The sequence below is a fragment of the Manacus candei genome, unplaced genomic scaffold (genome assembly GCF_025592945.1).
Source record: "Manacus candei isolate 608988 ecotype Guabito, Panama unplaced genomic scaffold, ASM2559294v1 h1tg000043l, whole genome shotgun sequence".
Classification (NCBI taxonomy): domain Eukaryota; kingdom Metazoa; phylum Chordata; class Aves; order Passeriformes; family Pipridae; genus Manacus; species Manacus candei.
This window is the reverse complement of record NW_026138091.1, coordinates 7,951,373-7,978,076: the sequence shown is the minus strand read 5'-3', so window position 1 is coordinate 7,978,076 and position 26,704 is coordinate 7,951,373. Positions and strand designations below refer to the sequence as shown.

The window sequence follows — 26,704 nt, the reverse complement described above, 5'->3', positions numbered from 1 at the left end:
CGAGTTCTTGAAAACTGACTATTGAGTGAGCTTTTATAAGAAGAGACAGTTTCAAGAAAAGAAAATGTCTCAAGTATCTGGAAAATAAAAGTTATGGAATATATGAAAACATGCAATAAACGAGAAACCATTCTTATTTACATTCTTCAATTAGTTTCCCAGTAGAGGGAAACTGTAGACAGATGCACATACAGGTAATTACATTTGCCAACAGTCTCATAGCACTTGGATGTGAAATTTACATATATATTATTGTTTCCAGAATCTGATAAGTATGAATGCTCAAATTATCAGAGGTATAAAATACTTTAGCCACCTAGCTGCATTCAATCTCCCAGCTAGAAACACTGAGAGATGGTGGAGAAAACTTATTTCTTCCAAAAGGGTATGCATGGTTGTGATGATATCACCTTGAAAACTTACATGAAACCGATAAATGGTCTTCCCTCTAAACTGCTATCAGTGTTAATCTCCCCTGTTTCCAGATTAACCCAGTTCTTTGTAGACACAGTTGATTGTAATTTTCACCTTCATTAATTTTCCAATGCAATACCTTACTGAAAGCAATAAAGAAAACAAAGAAAGAGTAAACAAGAAATGCACAGCCCTCCTAGCCAGTTTCAACTCAAAAAATACAGAAGTATTTAACTGTGTATATATTAAATTTCTTTCTTAGTCATTTCATTAAGACCAGCTAAAGAGTGTTCACCTGAAGAATATTGATGCTGACACATTACTCAGTACAGAGAAAGAAAATGTCATGAATTTTTGGGGGGTTAGATTCTATACTTCTATGTATTTATGAAAATGTAAAACTAACAGTAATAATCTAGCATTAGATGAACACGTGCCATTCATTGTGGTTTTAAATGCTAACATAAAACATTACAGAATATTTAAACATCTAAGACATTCTAATATCTTTAATCTGCCCAGTGATGTCCTACACCCTTGTGAAATAAATTCTGACTGTTAAGTGTTCAGAATTAGAGGGTACTTAGGTTTCAAGTTTCATCATTCCCTCTGATATTATTATGCCACTTTAAGCTATTTCTCTCCCAGTTTCTATGCTTAAGGGAGCTTTAAGTTGCAGGGGGTACTAGCTATTCATTTAATCATCACGGCAGTAGTATTTGCTTATATCTTATACGTGATCCTCCTGCAGATGATTATTTTCTTTATTCATATCTCACTAACCAATCAAAAGCTTAACTTGAAAAAAAGGATAACTGTGCAGTGGGCTTTGAACAAAAAGTCTCACTGAGACCTGAATCACTAGGTGTACTGTGATTTCATAAAGGCCACCGCGGTTGCAGAAATAAGCCTCCAAATCCATCAAGGCACAGAAAGGATCAAATATTAGTGGAGAATGGCAACTGAAGTGCCCATATTTAATAGCAAGGATGAAAATTATCTGGACAAGTGTAAGCCTAATATTCTGACCTCTTCAGTTTGCAAGAGCTTTGGAGGTTTTGAAGAAAAAAGATAGATTATAGACAGGGAAGTAAATAGAAATAAGATAAACTGTAGCAGTGTTACCAAGGGTAGCTTGTGCCAGACTAACTTGACAGCTTTTTTGATAACTGATTTTCCAGACAAAGAAATGAAGTAGATATAATTTGTCTGGATTTAGATAAAGCATTTTCTACTCAGCAGAGGTATGCCCACACAGGCACATGAAGAAAATATGAATCTTCACAGAAAAGTAAAATGGTTTTTCTCTATATACACAGGGTTTTATCAAATATTAGTGGGGTTTTGGCCCTGTTATGTTATCTAATCTTTTGCATAGACTATAATAACTAATGCTATCTTGAGAATCATCCAATATGCCACACAATTTTGACTTTCAGTCTCTGCTCCCTTGTCAGTGTTCTGAAACAGTAAGAAATTATTAATACCAGCTCAAACTGAAAAAAAAAATACAGTATTCCTGTGATGGTTTGCTAGGAATGAATTCAAGTCAGGTCAGGATTTGCCTTGCGATAGCTGAAGTATCTACCTGGCACCCAGTCTTCCTTGAAAAATCAAATCAATTTCTCACCCCCATTTCAAATATCCTCTTTTGAAGGGTAGCAGCAGCTATGTAAGAGTCATATAGACCTACAATCCTGATTTTCATCCAAGTGAGTCTACTTCAAGAAATAATGCACTCTCCTTGACATGTGTTATGCCAGTCTTGCAATGGCATTTTAATATGGCGAGGAGCTCATTAAATAGCCAGTCATAATCAGCACTTCTTAAAAGTCTATACCCAGCTTCCTGCTGCATGATATGTAGCTTGAGATTTGTAGGTAGAGTACAACAGGAGAATAAATGACAAAACAAATCAATAAGTAGTGTGTTGATCCTCTAGTGCCCTGAATCAGAGACTCTTACAAGGTGCATTTATGCTGGCATTTCAGTTTGAAGCTGATCTTCACTTTTCAAACAAATTTTCATGTTGTCTCCATTTATTATGATCTGGATCCCATCATGTAACAATTCTGGAACGATTCACAGCAAATTAATCCCTTTTAGATGAAAATAAAGCAGAAGATGAGCCCAAGAGTGCACCTAATGCACTCCAACAATTTAGGGGTGTTCAGTTCTAGGGACAAGGGCTAGTCAAAAAAACCCTTCTTCTCCACTGAATTATTATAATGTGGACATCATGCCCTCAGCAACAGCAGTTTGGGTCTACAAAATCACTTCTGTAGGGATAAACTGTTTGCTAATGTAGATGCAGCCCTATAATCTCATGAGGAAGGAGATAATTATTATAATTATTTTATACTTGGATAAGATGCCTTTTTGGTTGTGATTAATCTGAAAAGCCTTTTCAGATCCTCAGCAAACCTCAACAGCCTGTTAAAAGGGACCTGTCACTCAGGAAGCCCTTAAACAAGTTTGGATCTGCATTTTAGGGCCATTATTCCTACTGTGACACCACAGCAAAGGGAAAAGACAGCTTGTGTACCAAAGTCAGAGAACAGTTACCTGCAGTACATCCCCCTAATTTAGTGCACAGAGTGCAGAATAAATTACTTCAAATTACCCAGTGAATTGTTCCTTTTTGTGAAACAGTAAAAACCTTGTCTTTCAACGTAGAAAATTTTTTTTCTGTCTTTTTTTTCACAGTGAGTATTGCCTAATCTACAAGCAACTCTACTGTTGAGGAAAGTACAACTCACTGTAAAACTGTCAAACTGGATGCTTTACTGACTCCATACCTGCCATTCTCAGTCATTGGATTTATAATCAGTTTTTCCCTGGTCTGGTAGCCAAGCTACCAATAATGACACCTCCAAGATGAGTAGGTTGACCCTTTCAGGTGAATAACAGAAAATTACAGGACAAAAGGGAAAGCCTAGGAAATTGTTGACTGACAGTGCGACAGACACTGGCCAGCAAAGACCTGCCCTGCTCACCCCACTACATTTCCTGGCCCAGAGGGAAGGCGGTGCCTTCATGCCATCCTGGCAGACAGGACTTGAGCTAAGGATTGAGCCTAAGTACACTTCAATTGACTTTATCAAAAAAAAAAAATAAAATCATATTCATAATTAGATCAAAATTCTTTTATTCCAATGTAAAATGTCCTTAAATCAGAAGTTATTAAACTAAATCTGAATCAAGATGGTTTTGTTCCTAATACGTATTTGGCCCAGAAAATCCTCAGATGTTAGCATATTTACAAAAAATCTGCATTTGTATTCTCATGCATGCTTAGTGGAACAAAAAAAATTATTTACTTTCATTTGTATATTATTATTAAAGAGGCCTATGTTCATTATATTTTCATAACAACTGCATTAACAGCACCAGTATTAGACACAAAGATATTCAGAATTTCATGCATCTCATTTCTAAATAAGGGGTTACAGCCAGTGTTTGCAGTATTTATGATTAAAGAGAGGTCTTTCTTCTTACTCCCATTCTTCATTTTATAATGATTAATTGGAACTGTCTTGGAACTTGACCAAGTAATGCCTATTTTGCTGGCAGTAACAATCCAAATTTGGTAACATACAAGAGCAGTACAGTCTACTATGATTATTTTAGTGCTGTCTTAGGCTTTTTATGTGTCTCTTACAATAAGAGCATTACTTTCTAAACATGCAAGACCTGAAAGGGGTATTTAGGTAAGAAACAGAATTAGCTAGTACAACATAGGAAAGGCTATAAATGAAAGACAACAGAAAATTACCCAAACTTCTAAAGATAAATGGTGAGGTAGAAGGGTTTAGAATGCTGTTTCAAAGAAATCACGACTTAATTTTAATAAAGAAGCATTACACTTTACAAGAAGACAGATATAACACAATACATACATTACTTACTAAGAAAAAAAAACATAATATTTTCATAACATTTCAGTCATAAATATAGATATTGCACTGCCATCACCATCAAAGGAAATGATTATACTTTTGCCAGACTTGCAGGAAATTATATGCATGATACCAAGATCAGCAGTTCATTATATGCTGCTTTAATTTTGGAAAATCACCACAGCTTTCGAAATTTGAAAAGAAAAAACACAGTCTAAGCCGACATGTGCTTCCTTCTGCATCAGTTAGTTTTATTTCATTTTAACAGCTACCTGCCTTGCGCTTCCCACAATCCATGCCAGTGAAAAGTGAAAACTCTTCTTATAACACCGATGCAAGAAAGGATGTTTTCTGGTTTTATATTACTCCTTGCATAATTTGCAGTTGCTATTGCTAACAATGGGCCTCCAGTTCAGTGCCCTGTTGCACAGTGAAGTAAGCACAGCTCTCCCAGTGTTTCTCTAAGTCTTTAATAATTGATGTTTCTCTGAAAGCTCCCAAAGTCCAGTAATTAGATAAGAACTTCAATTTTAATTATCCTTCACAGTTTCATAAAAAACGTGATTTCTAAAGGCAACAAAAGGATTTATTTCCATGTATTAAAGCCTTGAGAATTTGAAAAAGATGAACCTAAATTTCTGGACAATCAGATTTGGCAAGTATTGCCAAAGTTTTGATTTTGAAATAATCAGTGGAGTTTACATATTTATGCTTCTTTTTTCAAATTATCTACAGATGCTGTATAGAAATTAATTCTGAATAGCTATATTAAGTATGACAAATTCACTTACATCACTGTTGTTCATGTCTAATTAATGTAAAAGCTAAACTGGGAAGGTAAACAATTTGCATAAAACAAGTCACAAATTCTGGAAAGGAGAATTTTCCCATAATTTCTTTATGCAAGCTTTGAAATTTCACAGAGAAAAATGAAACTGAAATTTCAAGGTCAAGATGGATTAGCCCCCAAGTGAATTAAGAAATACTACCTAAACACTGAAAATTACTTACCACAGAACTATGTATCTTTAATAAAAAGCCATTAAGATAAATAAAAATAAAAGTTTATTAATTAAGACTGCTTCTTCTGGGGTTTTTTTCTGGGTTTTTTTTTAGTAGGTTATAATATGTGCCCATTCCTGTTTCACTGGTATCACACCAATGCATGTTTTGTTTTCACCATCTAACCTAAATGCTCTAAGACTCAGTCTCCTGTGAATGGTAGGAATGAGGTTAAATTCTCATTTCAAAAATAAATCCTGAAAAAAGAAGAGGCACGAATCTTTAAAGTTGTTTTTTTTTTCAGGTACTTCCAGTGGTAGCTGGGTTGCTTTTGTATATCCAGGCTAATATATTTTATTTGATGGTGGCAATTCAAGCTTCTTCAATAGAAAAAGGAGGACCAAAATTTATTTGAAAGAAAGTGTCTAAAGGACATTTCTTTGCACACTCAATGAAACCAGTGTCCTTTTACAATCATATGTTTTCATTGTACTTCACCTAAGATAACCTAGAGCTGATGAACCTGAATTACATGCTATGGCCTCAAAGTTTAGCAGTCACCTCAAATTATTCGTCATCATATCAACTGCAAGATGTGCAAAGTATTTACACGAGCATACAATGGAATGTAGTGGGAAAGAAACTCACCCAAAATGTATTGTTTCCATAAATATAAACCACTACATATTTGCAGTGCAGTGCAAACCAGATTAAGCTCATCAAATACCAATTCCTTGTTCAGCTATACTGAAAATCTTTTACATGAGGTAAAAGATAAATGGGATATTTCTCATGATGGCTGTAATTCAGAAATACTCATCTACAGGCAGTATAAGAAAACAAAAAGTTAGTCTCTGAGCCTCAGTATAATTTTTTTCCAATTTTGGTCTGTTCCTCTGAGTATTATCTTTGTCAAATACCATTTAAAACTGAAAATGCTAACTTTTATTATTGTTGTCTTCTAGCTTGAGTGATGACAATAGGTATATATACATTAATGATCAGAAAAGTAGGCAATACAGAAGAGAATTTTAGTCCAAACTAACTTAAAAAATACACTAAGTCTACTTTTCAACTTGGAAAACGCATTAGAAGAGGGATGGAATTTGTTTACTTACAGCAAAAGGAATGTTCTATAGCTCACTTGCTGAGAAAATACTGTTTCATTGATTAAAAATTATACAGAAATTTGCACTGAGGTCACATAGGTAGCTGTGAGAAGGAAAAAAATAAATCAAACTAAATAAACAAAAATCAGTCACCCAGAATATGGAAAATCCACATTAAGGTCCCTGAAGGTAGATGAAGGAATGTATACTTTCATCTCCAGAAAAATAGCCCCTTGAGTACACAGTAGTGTATGGTACTCTCAGATTCTTTAGCTAATATCACCCCTAGAAACCTTTATTATTCATTGCAACATCAAAAATATGTATTTCACTTCCTGGTGACTGTCTCACCCACCAGACTGCAGTCACTCTTCCTCTGAATCTTTATGGTTTATATAAAACATAAAAAAGCATTAAGGGATAATCTTTGGAGCAAGCCATTCACACTTTCACTGCACTATCAAATTCCTCAAGACAAAAAGAGAGATCTAAACTCGTGGGCCCTATGTCTTACAGGAATTTTGTACAGAAGTAGTTGTTTCTTCTAATTTTTGAAGACTAAGAGTTTGTTTTGTTATTTTATACCATCAGTTAAAGAAGTATAATGTTTTATTTTGGTTAAATATTTTGTTAAATGCAAGCACAAAATTCGTGAAAACCAAAAATATTCTTTCAGTAACAGTAAAACAGAAAAACACTTTCATTTAGGATTTATCAAATGAAACTGTGATGAAAATCAAATGATATCTTGAGATCTTGAGTTACCACAGAACCTTATATTTTCTTCCCTTTCCCCTGTATATATCTACATCTATATCTACATCTACATCCTCCTGGGAGTATGCAGTGATCACTGTCTCCACCAGTACATTATCCTTTAGATTCTAGCAACTGGAGATAGAATATTCCTACAAGCCATAATGATTGTTCAGTCCCAGCAGACAATTTTTGACCAAGGTACCCCTAACAGTGGACTCCAACCATGTCCCTGTAAATTTAATCCCTGTAAAACACCATATTCAGTTTCCCCGATTTTTGCAGAACTCTAGAGCATCTGCAGAATTATGATTTAGTTGGCTACAGCTAAAGCAAATTTTGGAGATACAATTTAAAAGTCAGTGCACAGCATATTTCATGTACTAGAAAAAAAGGTATTATAGCTACCCAGGTTAAAAAAAAAAAGTGTGAAAAATATCCCTTAACTACATGTTCAATAAGGCATGTCAAAAAATCAAAGAATCTGAATTATTAGAAATTATTCAAATTGACATTACCAGAAGTAATATTTTTCTATTAATAGAAGAATCAGTAGAAAGCAACTGCCAGCCTCACAGTTCATCAGAAGAAGTATCACCTAACTACATTTCATCAAAAAAGACACCACACCAAAATGCCATTATAATCCAAGATTCAAGAAAATAATTAATCCCCCTATTTATGTGCCTATGATGTAGCTGGTGTGCTGTGCAATGCTGATTTAAAATCTACCAAATGTCTCTTCAAACTCTTATTCTTGAAAAATATTCAGCATGATTACAAAAAGTGTTTAAGTTTATAATAGCTTTTGTACGAAAAAGTGAGAGAAGCTATATTTCTTAGCCCTCTATCATTTTTTTCAGCAGTATGAGAAGAAAGATCTATGCTTTCCAGAAGTAATCAAAGCAAGGAGAGGTTAGACTTAATAAGAAGAAATCTGAGCCATGCATATCTACCTATCCTCTTAAAGTACCCGCCACTTCAGTACAAGGTGGAATGACTTAGAATTTATGAACATCATAGCCAGAAAAAAGTAAAACATTGATCCTGCCAGGATGTACAGAGTATGGAGCAAATGAGACTTTTCTTTATAGACTTAAAGAATCCTCATCAAAGAGTTATTTTGTTCATATCAGTCAACACCTTGTAATGTAAACCTCTGATGAACGTGCCATGTAGAATTCTGGTATCTCTCCTGTTGAAATTTCAGCTAAATACCTAGCTTTTGCTTGGCAGGAAAAGTCTAATTTTGAGACAAAATACTGGATTTTCACAATTTGAAGAAGAGAACAATCAATTAATCCTATGATGCTTTATTTCTGCAGGGTAATAACTAAGTACTGTCAATATGGGTTAAATAAATCTGATATTTCAACTTTTGTGCAAATACCTTGACTTCATTTTATTCTTAAATTGAACAAAGATAGGGTATTTACAACAAATCTTTGAATGGACCATAATGGTTGATGCATATGTCTATAATTTCTCTGAAATTATAAATATATATTTTATAGAGAGCACTTTGGTTTTAGGAAATGGAATCACTGCTTTTGATTGTGCCATTAAGTGTCAGAGTACTATTAGTATAAATTGAAAACACACCCAGTGACTACAAGCCTGTTGCCTTGTTATGAAATTTGCAGCACTTCATGAGATGAGAGAAAAATTATTGCCCAGAAGGTTACATAGAACCTACATGGCAGACACACACACTAAAGATTCAAAATAAGCACCCCAAAATTACTTGGACGTTTATTCCACTGGAAGTAGCTCTTTTAATAAAGGTTATTACAGATCTAGTTGAGCTTCATGTCTGTGACTTCCTATTCACAGTATATCAACAACATGGAAGTAGTTAATTTTAAAATATCTATATTTTCAGCATGTCTTCACTAAAGTAGGCTGATACTATGTTTGTAAATAGCTGTATTTTTAAGACATTTGGCTCAGCTAAACTGAAGAGCTAAGCATGGAGTAATCCCTAAAACACTGAAGAAAACATCTCTAAGGTATGAGAACTGTTGCTGATTGTGGGCAACAAAGTAATTTCTAAATCAAATGAGAAAATGCAGATAATCTCTAAAAAATATGGGACATTATCAGCGGACTTATTCAGTTCAGTAGCTGACACACTTGATTATGATTTGCAACAACATTTTGACCACAAAGGTTGCCACTCTCTCCCGTACAAGTCAAAGTCAGAGATTGGATCTCAGCGTCACATCAGAATTTGTTACGTCAGAGGAAAGGCAGACCTCTAAATGCAGACACGTCTAGCACTCCAGAGACTGTAGAAGCATATTTTAAGGGCTGAACATCCAGAAGAAAAACTGAGTTTATCAACAGATTCCCCCATCTTCTTCTCCATGAGACATAAGATTATGAGTGTCACACCACCAGAAAGGAGCAGGAGCTTAGAACTGGCAAGGACACCTTCAGGCAGACTTGTTCAGAACACTTAAACACAACACAAAGTTGAACTATGTACAAGTAACCTTTGCCCCATTAAACATAGCAACCAAACATTATCCAGGAAAGAAAAGGTACTAAGGCAAATTTGGAAACAGTTTGCAAGCACAATGATGGAATGGTAACTGCAGCCTCAACCATTCTCTAGTCTGCTTTTAGTAGACAACAAAACTAAAACATAGTTTTAGCCACATAAGTTGGGAGTCACTTGTTCTAACTAAAACATTTTAAAGATTAAATATCTAAATGTCTACACCTCTCTTAGACTTGATGGAAGGGAAAAGAGAGATTCCAGAGGTGGTTTACAGCAGCTTAACACAGGTACCTAAGGGCTGCTGAATCATCCCAGTAATTGCAAGTTTCCCTCCATTCATTATAAAAGGAATTAAAGAAGTTAGTCTAGACAGACAGATCTGCCTTTTTAAGGCTGGATGAGATGAAGCTCACCCCTGGAGTCCTTTACTTATCCAGCAAGAACATATTAAAACCCCCGTGATTTCCTCTTTTCCCATGGTTATGACAACTATCTCCTCCTGGTAGGAACAGCAGCAATGAACTGTACACCTATGCCAACTACTGAAGTGTACCTGTTTGAAAGCATTATGTTCACTGTATTCTTCTGCTGTACAGAGCTCTCCATTGAAATTATTCTTGAGAGAATACCCCAAGGAACTGACTCTGGAAATTGAACACCCAAATGAGTCTTAGAAGCGAGTTTATTCCTCAACACCATTTTCCAGAATATCTGAAGTCCTGACCTATCCTTAAAAGGTATTGTATATTTGTTAGCTTTCCTTTATTACTGTAAAGAGCAGAAATGACATTTCACCCATCTTGTCATTATTCCAAGAACTGGAACACCAGTCTTCTATGTCCTTGTGCAGACCTTAATCTCTGTAAGATCAGAGGACTGCTAAAATTTCTGCGGTTGTTGCTGTGCTCTAAAAACAATCAAAAAAATCTAAAAACAAAAGACAGAAAAACAATCTAAATAAAAGAGTCCATATTATACAGATTTACGCATTTTACAGCTTTTTAAAGACTTGAAATAGAAAAATTTGCTTTTCTACTCAGAATTTAATTCCTGTTGCTTTAAAATTCGTCACTAAATGAGGGTGTTTGATGAGTATCAAGAGTTTTGTTTTACCTGGTAACCAGATGGCAATTCTTTGTCTGAGGTTTGGTGTTGTTTAGTTGTATTTTTTTTTTGTTCTTAATAGGTATGGCAAACATTGTATCCTGCTACTACTATATTTTAGCATATTTAATTGCCAAGTTCACAAGAAACCGACTCACTGCTTTTCCCAAGCAGATGGTGGAAGTTGATTTTAAAACTGTAGCGAGACTTCTTTTCCAAAATGCCTGCATAGCTTTATGAAGTCTAATTACTGTTCAGTATGCACACTGAATAACAGCTCATGAGCATGTCTGCAGTTAGAGGCCAAGTACAGAAGGTGTTGAGTGCTCTAGCCTAGAACCCTGCATTGGGACAACTTTTTGTATCTAAAACTCAGCACATTTCAGTTTCTGTGGGACTGGAGCTACACCTTCAGTTCGTGGGAGACATAAGGTCTTAATAAACACTGGTGTCCATTTTGGACTTTATTATTTGCCCTTTTGTTATATATCTATTCTTTTATTAGGTTTAAATACGAGCACTTTACAGCTATATGTGTCAGAAAAGCATACAATAAAAACTAATTTTTAAATTAATTCTGCCAAGCTAAATCTACAGGTGCTGCAAAATGAAGAGTGACCTAAAAGAATGGTTTAAAATTGAAGAGTTTACATGAACTCAACTTGGTAAATAAATATGAAAAAGAACAGTAGGTGACATGAGACATAAGTCAGAAATGTAGGTCTAAATATCTTCCAGCAGTCTCTGAAGTTCACATCTGGATCTGAATGCACACCCCATGCCTCACCAATCATTATTAACTGTAAAGTAATCTTCTAGAGTAACTTGTGTGCTAATAACAAAAAAAACCTAAAAAGCAGTAAAACCACCTCTTGCCAACCCATATATAGCACAGGAATACAGCTAAAGACATGAGCTAGAACAGCCTGTCTGACCTGACATGACCCCAGAGCTCTGTCCCCCAGCAAAGTGAGCTGCTGCCACCCCACCCAGGCATGGCAGCTCTCAGCCAAGGCTGCAGCAGCAGCTATAGCCCACAGACTGTGTTCTGCTGGAAAAGAATTGCCAGAAGCAAAGTGCACGCTCCCAACAGCCTCCTTAACCTCCCCTTACCTCAAAGGACCCGGTCCATTTATTTTACAAGAGAAAGTATTAAATGCAATTGTTTCAAATAAATACAACCCTATTCACACAGAAACCATATATAAATGTCCATTGGTTGTTAAAAAATCATTCCAGAGAAATAAACAAGAGCTATAACAGATAGTGTCCAAGTAACATGAAATCCTACCAACAATTGAACCATCAAATTAACAGGTCACTGATAATAATTGGGATCTTCGAATACTGCAAAATATTATTCATTTGTACACTGAAAGTCAGATTCCTTACATTGTTGCACAAAGATTAGGAAGGAATAAATATAATGGATTAATGAATAATATGAGAGAATGAATAGTATGCATTAAGCTATTGGAAGATAATGATGTGCCATTAAATAGACCAGCTATTATGCTTCCTAATTTCAATACTGTAGTTAAAAAAGAGCAAATAGGGCAAAAAGAAGGAGTGAAAGAAATGTAATGTTGCTATTGAAAATGGGTACCTAAGGACCTTATGTGTATACTCCTTCACAATTTAATCTGATTAATAAGAAGTAATAATTTTCAGCTCAGCACTACTTACAAAAAAACCTAGTCTTCATCTTATATAAGATTTTGCATAAAATGCTTTTCAGCCTCAAGATAGCGAACAAGTTAGCTATTAGAGAACCTGCATAATTTCATGGCACAAAGTAGGGCTTATCACACATTTCCCATCTAGATTGTATTATGAAAAATTGTATCCAGTCATTGCTGGGTTTGGTTGACTGGAACTAAACATGATGGGAATAAAATGAACATTCTTTTTCAAATGTAAGAAGAATGTTCTCATTAAAATGATTTGGTGATATGACTTAAAACAATTTATTTAATCTTCACCTTTTCTATGTAACTATCCTTCAACTGAGAATTTTAAAAAGTATCATTTAAAATACATTTTTGAAGTATAATGAGATGCTCTGTCAGATGGGAAGACAAATTAAAAGTGCAATTCACACATAGCAGCATTGCCACCATGGAGCTACTAATCTTTTGCACAATGCTCACAGTCAAATGTACTCCAGTCTCTGTAGGGCACTTGCAGGGAGACTGGGATTTAAATTATTCATCAATGTGGATTTCCTTTTGCAGAAAAATTAGTGTGCCACATAAATAGCAAAGCTGTTAATTCTTGGACTTTTGCAATTTAACTGCTTGGTAATAGTATCTGTTATTACCAGTTAGTTTCCCTAGCAGTTACAATAGCAATATTCTGTCAAACTGAAAGCTATATACAAAAATAATGTAGAAGACAGAACATCCTCACAGCCAATAAATGTCCAGAATGCACTAGGTCCTATAAATATAAACAGCCATGCATAAGTCTGTCAGGAGACCTGATGAATGCCAGATTACGGCCACAACCTTTATGTCCAGAAAACAATGCCATCTCAGCTACAGCACACCTTTAGATATGAACATCCAGAGGGAATAGGATATCAAAATAACTTGCCTGAAAAGACTTGCAATTTTCAAAACTGTCAGGTATGGATTTCAAGTGAAGTGCTATGTGACTTCATCCACCTATTAACCACAGAACACTACAAGCCATTATTTATAAAGTCAAGCTGCATTGACATCTAAATGGTATTATTAAACTTTCACAACAGTGGTACCTGTCCAATTTGGGCAGCAGAGGAGGGCAGCGTTTGTGACGTGGTAGTTCTATCAGCATTTCAGTGGAGCAATACCAGAAGTTGGTTTCTTCTATGTTTGAGGGAACTGCCACAAAATTTCCAACCTATGGAATACATTTAAATAACCAGTTCCTAGCAGCTTCGCTGAAGGTATTCACTGGGCACAAAGTTAAGCACATGCCTAAAGTCTGGTCATTATGAAAAAAAAGGCAAAACAAATTAGTGAAAGGACTGTACTGGTTCCTTCCTAAGTGCCTAGAATGGTTCTTTGGACTTCCGACTGGTTCAAAAATTGTAATCAAAAAGAAATTATAAAAAATGAAAGGCTTCCCAGAAAAACAACTTTCACAGTTGCATTCACAGATATTCACTGGTTATTGTGAGTTGAAAGTGACCCACAAGGATCATCAAGTGCAATTCCTAAATGAATGGTTGTATGGGAATTGAACCCACGACCTTGGCAGCATTATCACCACGCTCAAAGCAACTAAGCCAACATCAAAAAAAAGTAAATATCCTTGATTTTAACATGTAATTGAAGTTACTGCTTCTGCTTTCGGAATGAAACATTCAAAAGTAAGAACTAGTATCACAGAGTAAAACATCAGACTAAGCAAAATCTAGGTGAAATGCCAAAATTAAAATTAGAGAAAAAAATAATCAAGGACACTACCTAAATAATTGAGTGCAAAGAAATGCATGCAGGTTCATACTAAGCAAAGATACACCATCTCCAGTTCTAAATGTGAAATCCTCACCTTTGCAGCCTGAACAGGAAACAAAACCATATCTTCTGCCTAGACTTCAGTTACACAGAAATCAAAGCTGTCCATAGTGTGACACAACATGGAAATTTGCTCATTATGTCAGATTTCAGTTCACAGTTCTGAGATTTCGTATGACAATATTTTGGTCTCATAGGACAAATTGCATTCTCATTTTCAGTGTTGTTCTTAAGGTAAATAACTCTGCGATGGAACTACAATGGATGTGGACCATTCCTATGTTTGCCCAATAAACCTGAACATTTCAGTTAGTCTTCATCATTCTCTCCTGGAAGTCCAAAACCACTAACATCCAAAAAACTTAGGGAACACATTGCATTATTTCCAGAAATGCAGTTATACTAGTCAGCCTCCTCTCCTGCCATCTGAAGGACATTCAGAGAACACGCAGACCTCCCAGGACTCTTCTTCCTTTCTCACAGCTATCAATGGAGGCAATCTGGCATGTAACATTTTGTGTTTCCCACAGTAATGATCACAATACAAATGCTTGCAGCTCAAGAAGATCTGTCTAAAGGAGCTGAAAATATAATTTGGGACACAAACCAGATACTTTTAGAGAGAGATTTTGCTTACTTCCATATTGCTTTTCTTAATTGTTGACTTCTTTACTTTTGCAAATATATTCAGCATAATGAAGAAGGATGTATTTTACTCCATAAGAATAAGGTTGATCTTATTCACTAAATGAGTAAACATCACTGATTCTACTGTGACAAAATCTGTGAGGACTGAGTTGCCACCACCAGCAAATTCTACAGACTGAGACACTCCTTCCAGGAATATAATATATTCAGGAATATACCTGAACCTAATACAAGAAAAATGCACTGAAATATTTTTTCCAAGTTTTTAGGCCAGATTAAAAAATACATCAGGTTTCATTATTTAGAAGAGGTTCACTTGCTACTACAAACAATTCTGTTTTTTACAAGAACAGTATTCGATTAATTGACCTTCCCTCTTACTCACTGACAGAAGTAATGCAAAGTAGCACCCACATGGAAATGAGTCCTGGTTCGTCATTATTTTATGATAATTTGAAACACTGACTGATGCAGATGCAGTTTATTTTTCACTTGGGTTTCAGATGAGAAATTATGCATTTTATTTCACCAGTGTGTATGAATTGGAAATTTGATTCTGAAATTATTATGAGGAAAAAACAATTCATAGAATCATAGAATGGTTTGGGTTGGAAGGGACCTTCAAGATCACCTACTTCCAAACCCTAGATCACCCTTCCAAAACATCTTCCACTAGAGCAGTTTGCTCCAAGCTCCATTCAGCCTGGCCTTGAACACTTGCAGAGGTAGGGCATCCACCACTTATCTGAGCAATCTATTGCAGAGCCTCATCACCCTCGCAGTAAATAATTTCTTTCTAATATCCAATTTAAATCTACTCTCTGTGAGTTTAAAGCCATTCCCCCTTGTTCTATCACTATATGCCTTTGTAAAAAAAGTGCATGCAGTGACAAGACAAAAAGGGAATTCTAAATAAGATTCATGAAAGTCTCTTTCACATAATCTTCCTTATGAAACTCCTATTCAGATTGTTCTAACTATCTCCACATGGATACAGACAGCATATTTGACTTCTAGTGGACAAAACCCCACATGGTGGTGACCTGAAGCATTCCTCCTGCATGTTTAGATATCCTTCCAGGAGAGCTCCAGAATGCCAATGCTTCAGACACATGTAAGGATAAAAGAATGAAATATTTTTATTTAAATACAATTGGTTCTAAACACAAAAAATATTTCCTTTTTAAATGTCATTTATTTCCAAATATGTATCTTGGTGATGATTCCTCTAATTAAAAGGGAATTTTGCAAAAACCTAGCTCTGCTGAAGGAGCACTCAGGAAAAGATAATAACCTTGCTCACCATCTCACTGTATCTCTGGAACTTCAATCCCACTACTTGCGATAGATGGACCTGCACATTGTATGCAATGCAGCAGCCAGCCTAAGTACAGCTCCATGCCACTGCAGCTGGGTTGCTTCTGTTACTCCAGTTAGTTCATTTAGCAGGAGATTAAGCATCTCAACATTGCAAAAAGGAGACCGAAGGCCAAGTCCCTTGGTAACTTTAAAGAGAGTCCAAGCACAGAGGAAATTCCTTGCAGATTAAGTACAGCTGTCAGCCTATAAACTTTCCAGTTTTTCTATTCCATTCCTTTCCTCAAAGGGAGAAGAGGGCTGAGCCTGGATAATTACATTGTCCTTTCAGCATAATTACCCAGCTTTGTCACTGCTTCACACATAATTAAGTACTAATATTACCCTATAAGTAAACAATATATACATGATATTTCTGCAATGGGCAAGAAAGCATTGCCTTATATACATGCTATTAGCAGCAGTAAAATTGTAAATTGCATGCTGAATCTGAAGCCATACTATGCTGTCAGATATTTTTGATTAAAATTAATTTGTTTGCTCTTCTGTACAATGAACCATTAAAAAATAATTTGTAAAATGCTGAAAATATTCATTCTTGAAGTGATTCCTATACAATGAACAGTGTGTCTGAAAACATGAATCATCATGTAAAAGAAGATACTGAACTCAAGTCTGCTGTTTGGAAACATGATTACATGTGTGTCTGTACTGTAAAATTGCCTGTGATGTCTTAACCCTAGCCAGCAGGTCAGCACCACCCAGCCACTCGCTCACTCCCCCCAGAAGGATGGATAAGAGAAACAGAATGTTAAAAGGGAGAAAACTCATGGGTTGAGATAAAGAAAGTTCAATAGGTAAAGAAAAAGCTGCACACTCAAGCAAATCAAAACAAGGAACTAATTCACCACTTCCCATGGGCAGGCAACTGTTGAGCCATCTCCAGGAAAGCAGGGCTCTATCACACAGAACAGTGACTTGGGAAGACAAACGCTATCACTCCAAATGTCCCCCCTTGCTCCATCTTTGCTCCTGATTTTATTGCTGAGCACCACATTGTATGGAATGGGACGTCCCTTTGGTCAGTTTGGGTCAGCTGTCCCGGCTCCATCCCCTCCCAGCTCCTTGTCCACTCCCAGCCAACTCACTGGTAGGGCAGCATGAGAGGCCCAAAGCCTCGATGGTGCATAAGCATTGCACAGTAGTAATTAAAACATCCCTGTGTTACCAATACTGTTTTCAGCACAAATTAAAACATAACCCCATATTACCTACTATGAAGAAAATTAAAACTATTCCAGCCAAAAAAAAGTACACTTCCAAAGAATAGTGGCACGATATTAGATGTTCTTTGCATAAATGCTGATGACTGCATGAGGAAGAGTGCCAAAAGTTGTTGAGAATGAGGTCTTAGATGTTCATTTGTGAACTTTGACACAAGTCAACTTTAGAACTTTAGTCTGGTCTCTGTCCTATATTTAAAAATCACCAACACAGGACAGAGTTCAAACAGGGGACTCACTGGGTCTTATGCTGAACCAAGACCATTAAAATAACTATAAACACCTTTCATCATTTTCAGAAACTATCTCTGTGTTTGCCTTTTAAAATATCCTATAGTGGTGAGTTTTAGAATTTACTGATCAGTTGTAGGAAAAAGCACTTCCATTTCTTTGTCTTATACCCCTAAATTAAGATGGTGCTCCTTAGTTGCAGCATAAGAAAGAATGATCATTACGTATTTCCACATTTCATCACACCTGTCCATTTTCCAAAGGAAAGAGTCCCAATTTACACTGTCTTTTCTAATAGCACCAGTGTTCCATGCCTCTGGTTCATATTTGGTTAAATTCACTGTACCCTTTCTGGTTCTTCTACACCTTTCTGTGATAGAATGAATTAATCTTGCATGTAGTATTCAAACAACCTGTGTAACATTTAATTGTGTTAGTGAAATGAAATTCTGGTGTTTGTTCTCAAAGCCTTACCTTCAAATTTTCAACACCTACTTCTCCTTTTCATTGTTAAGCATTGAGGTGACATTCTGTATGAAATATTTGCTGTGATTCTAATATTGCTAAATGATAATAACAATCGTAATTTTGAGGTCATTATTCTGCATGTGTAGTTCAGACCATTTCCTCTGCATGCATCAACAACAACATTGAATTTCATTAGCCATTTTATTAGCCAGTAACTCAGTATTGTACCATAAGAATCTCATCACAGACTGTTTTAAATACCAGGCATTATTTTGTTTTGTCTGCAAACTTCCTCACTACAATGCTCATCTCATTTTCTGAATAATTTATGAGTCTGTGAAATTCAAATTTATGAATATATTGAACAGCCCAGGCTCAGCACAGACTTTTGCAGGACTTTATTTGTAACCACACTCCATTATAAGAACAAACCATTGATTTCTATCCAGCAATCTTTTAGCAAGAGACTTTGTTGAAGGAATTTGTTATAATCTCTTTCACAGTTGCAACTAGATTGTATCATCTGGATCATCCTTATCCAATGTTTACTGACACATTCAAAGAACTCTAGATTTTTGACTCATGACATCCCTCTAGTTTCCAAACCACATTGGTGCTTATTGTATCTATTTATCTAGGTGTTCACTAACTCTACTCTTTATAATTATGTCTATCAAATTGTTTAATGCAAATGTCAGATTTCTTGGTATATAATTATCATCCTGAAAACCCATTTTAAACACAGGTACCACTTCTTACTCATTCAAAATTGTAGGTTGCTTATTACAATTATCGGCCTTGCAACTTTATATTTAAGTTCCTTAGAACACCTAAATGAGAGCTGTTAGATCATGTTGGTCTGGCACTATTAATTTTATTGCTCAAAAAGGTCTTTTATTGACACTTTAATTTGAGACAGTTCCTCAGATTTATAATCCATAAACAATGACTCTGAAGAAGGTATTTCCCTAACCTTCTCTGAAGAGTACATAAATGCATACAATTAAACCAGATTTTCTGCACAATGGCCTTATTATACTCAATGACTTTGATTATCTATCTATCTTCAACATTCTCTTGCAATTTCCCAATTCCAGTGTAGGGCTGTGTGTTTGTGCGTGCGTGTTGTTTGTAGATTTCCCTTAGGAAGTTGCCCCTCAATATGTTTTTGTTCAGTTCCATTGCAATTTTACATTTAAACTGCCAAGTTCACATTTATTTCCTCATTTGACATGCATGTCTGTGAGTTCTAACAGTTTCTGTCTGATATGTAACATGCTTTCCGTATTTTGAAAGCATTCAACAATTAGCACTTAAGTTTATAGTTTACTTAAATGTATAGAGGTTACCTGCAAGCATTTTTATCCTTGCTGCTGCTTCCTTCAGTTAGTTTGTTTACACTTTATCTTTCTCACAATACACCTTTTTAGTGTTAAAAGGTACACAGGAGCTATTTAGATTTTTTTCGTACAACATATTTGGAGGCAACTGAAATCTCTAAACATTATTGTGTTTTCTGCTCTAGTCTCTGATTATTCATCTGGGGAATCCTAGATTCACTATCTCTTTCAGTACAATAATTACAGGCATCTAAGTGAAATTGTAAAATAGAAACTTGACAACAAGCAATGGGAAAGACACTTTTCATCCAGTATTTCTTCAGACTATGGAATTCATTGTCAGCATCTAGGCTAGGTGTTCAATAGTACAGTATAATACATCTTTCCCTACTTAGGTATGCCATGGTAACCTCCATGAAAATCTGTGATTTATGGCTTAGTGCTCCCACCCATCCACATCATGTCTTAGTGTGTCATTTCTATTTGCTTCCTACTCCACCAATGAACGTCTCTCTCATTATCTACCTTCCATTTTACAATAGAGATGCCTCTTATACCAATAAAATTTAAAGCTAGCCGTTTTCATTTCTAAATTTGGGGTTCAGACTTCAAATGCTGAGATGGAGCTGAACACAGAAGACATACACAGGGAGTTATGGAATATCACTGTATTGCTGGTACTCAAGATAAGTTCTGGATAATTTAAGTTACTCCAAAAGCTAGAAACAAACCTTAACTAGGAAAATATTTATTTACAAGATATTAACTATGTGATATTAATTCCATGTGTGGATCCTCTCATTCTAAAACAAGAAGAACTTATTACAAAACAGTTCATTTCCAAAAGAGTGTGTGTGTGTATATATATATATATATGTGACCTTTATCAGAAGACTGCACTACAAACAACTTTTCAGAAATCTCTCATTAGCTAAATTCTTATTTTTCTTAGTTCATAAATATTTAATGGTAGCTGGTTTTACTTTTCTCCAAGAATTTATACAAATTGACCACAATGTTGATCATTTCATATAACTCCTTACCGACACTAAAATAGACTGCTGCGTACTTACAAAAAATTAAATATGTGTATCTCTCCTTAATTCAAGTTCTGCAATATTAATTTATATTGAGTCTTCTAATTGAATGGAAATCTCAAATGAAAATCACAAATGCAACGGTGAACTGGTCAAACTGTAACCGATCATATACAACAGTAAAGTGGTGGGCAAATAAAATGGAAGTGTAGATGTGGCACTTAGGGATGTGGTTTACTGGTAGACTTGGTAGTGCTGGGTTAATCATTGGACTTGATGACCTTAGGGGTCTTTTCCAGCCTAAACAATTCTATGATTTCAAACTGTCTTCCAGAAGCTGAGTAAAATATAAAATTACATATGCACTTTCTTGGCTTTTGGTTCCTTGCATATGCTATCATGTTTTACTTGTGCAGACATATAGACAGACATACAGACAGACAGAAAGATCTATACTCTTTTTTCAGTCCAGAAATTCTAGTCTACTCTTAGTCAACAAGTGAACACGGAATCACAAGAAAATACTGCATCTTTTTTTCTCTCCATAGGAACAAGATATAAAAGGCGAAGCAATACATATATCAAATCAAACATTCATATAACTCAATATCCTATCTCTGGCAACTGTGAATTAATGATAACTAAGGAACAGTATAAAATAAAACACATAATGGTAATGCCATAATAAACTCTCATTTCATAATAAACTCTCCTTTACCCATGGAAAACTTCCAACACAAAGATAGTCTAATGCCTCTAATTCAGGTTGAAGTACACTGGCATAGAAAGTCACTATTCATTTAAGAAGTCATCACACACCTTTCATGAGTCACATCTTTATCTTTTCTAAATCTTTTCTAATTCTACTATATGGTTTTCAGGACTAGAACCCTAGAAGTGTACCAATTCTCAAGGACAAAGACAGACCAGAGGTTTGTACAATGCCATAATGATGTTTGCTTTGTTCTCTCTTCCTTTCCAGAAATTCTTTTAATTTTATGTGCTGCTTTTGTGCACTGTTGAATCATTAACTATTTCTAAGCACAGAGCTGACTTTATCATAGAATGATCTACTGTAATTCCAAGATTTCTATCTTGAGTGGAAATAACCATTCAGAGCACATCACTATGTATGCAAAGTTAGTTTTTCCTTCCAATGTTCATCACTATCAATACTGGATTTCATCTGGCACCTTATCACACCATCTCCCTGTATTGTGAAATCTTTTGCAGCTCTCATCAGTTAATTTCCATTTTCACTTCACTGAATAGATTAGTATTTGTCACCTCCTTATTCACCTCTTTTTCCAGATCATTTATGAACACCTTGAGCAGACAGGCTTAGCATAGATTCTTCTGGACTTCACCAATGATCTTTTAATACAGGAAAAAAAATATTTTTTTTCCTAACATTTAACCATTTATTAATCTAAGAGAAGACCTTCCCTCATGTCTCATTGCAGCTTAATTTGACACTAGCTTTGATGTACAATCTTCCTAGAAACCTCTCTTCAGAATGCAAGTGAGAAATAATTTGCAAATATTTTCTGTTACTTTGATGAAAGTAAATTTATTTGTAAATTTGATTTTAATTTTCTGATTTTTGAACAAATTAATTTTCCATTAAAATACATATATTGATGATAATTTTCATTTTTGTTTTCTTTTTGTTTGCTCTCAGAACAAGCTTCTGTTACAGTTTTGTGCATTGTACTTCACATAAATTACTTTTTTCATGAATTAGGACAAGTGAGGTAATTAAAACATGAGGTTTGCTTACATGACAGTGGATGCAAGTTTTCACTGCTTTCAGTTTCTACACATTGAAATAACCATAGTCTATATAATATCATTATTTATAAGTCATTGACTAGTGAGATGCTAGGTCATAGTTCAGAAGACCTTTTAAAAGCAACCAAAGACAAAGGTATGGCATAGTCAGTTCCCAGGCCATCTAGAAGTACCAAACTAAGACCAAAGAACACAGAACAGCTTACAAGCTTTATCTTCGGCTAAGTTAATTACCTACTAAAGTCAGCAATGCTCATGGCACTGGCCTCTGTAATAGGAAACATATCAGGATTCCTTTTCCCAGGATACTGCTGTGAGCTACAGCTTACTGGAGAAAGTGCCAAGTCAGCAGAGGACCACAGGATTCCAGTACCAGCAGGAATCCAAATAATCAAAAGGTATCACTAAGAAAGCAAGGCACCTTCATTACATGAGAATTCAAGAGGATGCTGGAAGTGTAAAAGGATTGTGTATTCATAGAGAAGAGCATCTCAGGGAGAAAGTCACAGACAGCAACTACTTGTCCCTGGACTCATACTATTACAACCCTGACTTTTCATGCATGGTGGATGCTGCTAGAAGTCAAGTCTGCTTAAGTTCAAACATACCTATTATCTGCTAAAAATGGCAATTGTTCTATAGAGGAAACCTGTCATGAACTATTACTGGTTCAAGGGTCACTTAGCTGTTCATTAATCCTGGAAAACATGTCATGTATAGGCCTCTCTCTTCTGTGTCCCACAATGTCATGCCTACTTCTTGCTTTACATACTTATAACTAACTCTCTATAATGAGAATATCACTTCTTCTTCAACATCCATCCAAAAGACTATGTACTACCTATCTCAACATCTCAGTTTCTCAAAGTAGTGACGCTCTTTCTTTTCTCTTGTTCGAAATGAGGTGAAGTAAACCTTAATAATGAATAAAGTGTTTCTGAAATGCAAGAAAATGTACCATTAGTAATCTACTAAAAATTTTGAAGCACAGGTCAATGTTAGTTTGTATTACTTACCTTCTGGCTGTTTAACGCTGATCTTACTTTAATTCAGTACAATTTTTATATGAGTATGCTGGCACAATATGAACACAGATACCACAGTACTAAAGGATTTATATAAAGAGATTTAGGTGAACTTTCTATGACCATTATTCTTCCAGAGCTTTTCAAACTTGTTTTGTATTAGCCAGATGATCTTGCACTTTTATATTTACCACTTCAGGATTGCCAACCAGATACCAAATGTGGATGATTTGTGAATGTTACACTTCTTTGTGCTTTTAATTTCAGATAAGCAGCTGAAGAAGGCTGGAAATGGTAGTGCTACATTTTATTAACAAGATTTAAATATGATTTGTAAAACTGGACACATAGATTTCTCTGTTTCAGTCACTGAAACATCACAAAGGAAAGATGAATTGGCTTTATGTCTCTGCTTGGTCACAGCCTTTATAGTCCTAATCAATAAACAAATAGGGCTGTCAGCTTCCTCTCCTGCATTCTTCATGATGAGGCAAATATCTAACTTCAGCAATTGCTACAAGACAGTTCCTTCACAGTGAATTCAGGAGTTTTGGCAATAGAAGTTATTCTGTAGTGTTTGAACCACTACAGGGCAAACCAACCCTGTCACTCAGTCCAGAACAGATAGTCTTTTCAACTACAGAGGAGAGCTGGAAGAACTATTCTGTTTAATGACATCAGTGTCCAAGCTTCCCTTTGCTGTCTTAGGGATGTGCCTTCTTTGCTGCTTTCAGGCCACAGGGATTAGGTACACATTGTCTAAAATAGAAACCAAACCCCTCAAACCACCAATTACCTTAACTGCCCAGTTTTCTCAAGATAAAAATGAAACACGCACCCCAGAGTACTTTAGTTCAGAATAAAAAAAGGTAGCAATTCACATGACCAACATTCAAAATTATGTAGACAGTAGAAACTGAGGGTGTACACTCAAAAAAAATGAAGGAGGAAAATATTTTTAATTATATGGAACAGAACAGAGAGGAGATTTGCTTACTTTATGTTTCTCTTGTTTTCCACAAGAACTGTAGCAAAGTAAGCCAGAACTCCAGACATGGCACCTGAATTCCCAGTATCTGGATGGTTTTAAGAGAAGAAAAACAAATAAGGAATGAAAAGAGAACTCCTTGAATACTCAAGAAACAAGGTTAGACTACACTGAAGCACAGAGAGCTGAAGATCTCAGCTCAGGGACAGGTCTCAGGGATGAGGAAGAAAAAGGAGATAATGTAGCAATGAAAATTCAAAAAGTTTTGTCACGAATTGGGAAACTGCGTGACTACAGTTCAGTCTTCTTTGTGCCAGCACTGCTTTCCGGTCCTGCACTGCTGAATGCAGGGAACTTCCCAAACCTGTGCAGACACCTCCAAGCAACACCCCCCAGCATCAGCAAGCATCCAGCTTAAATGGATTTTGGATGTTCAGTTTTTCCAGGGGCAGTCAAACATGGAGCCTATGGCAACTCCTTGATGTTAGCTGAAAGTCTTCAGCCCTGTAAACTCTATTGTGCCTCTGAGTGTCGGACTCTAGTTTCAAATGTTTTAGTAGATATTCGTTGTTTTAGTTTTAGTTCTCTTGTCAATTTTTTTTCTCCCTATTCTAATGGATTAAAACTTTTAAAGGTACATGAAATCTTCTTTGCTTTTTTCATTTAATATTCATAAGTAACGTATGAGAAATTATACCAAACATTCTAAAAATAAACAAAGTTTTAAGTGGGAACATGAGTTCTTATCCCACACTGTGCAACATGTTATGATCATCTTTGGTTCTTTCTCAAGTCCTATAAAGTATAAAGAGAATAGTATGCATACAGCCAAGTGTCAACTATGCCACTTCCCATTCTATCATCATGATCTAACTCAAATACTTCAGTGAAAACTGAGCGACTTCACAGAATCATAGAATTGTTTAGGTTAGAAAAGACCTTCAAGATCATCAAGTCCAATCACAGAATGGACAAATCCCAATGCACTTGATGAGGAGTAAATTATTGTATACCATTTAAAAAGTGGCAAGATTCAATCAGATCAGACTTATATTGGGTTAAAAAGCTATGTAAATATAGTTAATCCTTTTTAAAAAGAAAGGTAATGTGACAATTCTTACTTACTTGCAGATCAATATAGTAAAATGGCTAAAAGGACTAAGGAGACGCTTTCCTGGAATAGTTTTTAAAAGTTCACATGAAAAACAAGATTCAAATTTTATATTTAAATACGTTTTCATAATATAGATTTGAATAGGTGATTTCGGGAGAAAATCCTTTAAGCTTTAAATTATCACATTGTGCATAACAGCAGAAGAAGAAACACTTTAAAAATTCCAATTTATGAAAAACAAAAAAATTATTTTGTGCATTCCTTAAGAATTCTGTGGGTTAATTCTGCCTAAAAGTACACACTAATACTTGACACAGGTTTATATCTATCAATTTGTGGAATATTTTCTTCAGTTGATTTCAAGATGTAATTTTAAAAGTAGCAATGATTTTCATAGTTAATTCTGTTGTCACCCTGCAGACTCCATTTTATTTATGACCAAGTCTTGACTGTATTCATACTGAGAATAAGACTGATAGGCAATAAAAGGAAAGAAAATCAAGATTCGGCTTTGTAGCACTGCAATCACGTTTAGGTGACATAAAGGAATGGCATCTGGTGATTATGTAAGACAACTGCATCTATCTATGTGTGTTGTAAGTTTATTATATAGTCCATGAGGCACTCATGAACTAATGCATGAATTTTTCAATAATTTGAACTATAAATGAAATAAATTGTACTTAATTTTTTTTAATCATCTTATTTTTTTCAAAATTGGAATACAAAATATGTTTGATGAGATATCCGTGGAGACCACAATTTTGCATCAGTATCTCACTGGCCACATGTAAATCTGGAGAAGTCTCCAAATGCTGCTTCTCAAAGTGCAGTAAGGCTTTCTCTGTACTGCCAGATATTTTGCAGCAAACATCAGACAGCCGTAATTCCAAGAAATATTGTTCAGCAAACTCTGTCTTTGTCAAGAGACAGCACCATTTCCCTTACAGTCTCCAAAGTGCACAGTTGCTCAGGATGCAGGTAACAGCTAAACAAATCTCTTCCTCAATCCAACTGTGTAACAAGAAAGCCCTTCATTAGTATAGTGAAATGTCAACTCAGTCTCCCAGGATGGCAGCAATAATCATCAAACCACTCAGTCTTCTGCTGTGATCAGTTGGACTTTGTAGTTCAATGGAAAGTTTGTTCCTTCTGTTAACAAACTTAGATAT

General features: G+C 35.5%; 1 protein-coding gene across 6 annotated transcripts in view; it reads right to left on the bottom strand.

Annotated features, from left to right (window-relative positions):
- TAFA2 (TAFA chemokine like family member 2) overlaps window positions 1-26,704 on the bottom strand; it is a 176,594-nt gene that overhangs the window by 59,229 nt on the left and 90,661 nt on the right. Inside the window, exon 1 of one of the 6 annotated variants that reach the window (XR_007905944.1) lies at window positions 424-446. The exons of the other annotated variants lie outside the window; for them this stretch is intronic. The gene's annotated coding sequence lies outside the window, so the exon portion shown is untranslated. Of the gene's footprint in view, window positions 1-423; window positions 447-26,704 lie in introns of those variants that run through there. 6 annotated transcript variants of the gene reach the window in all.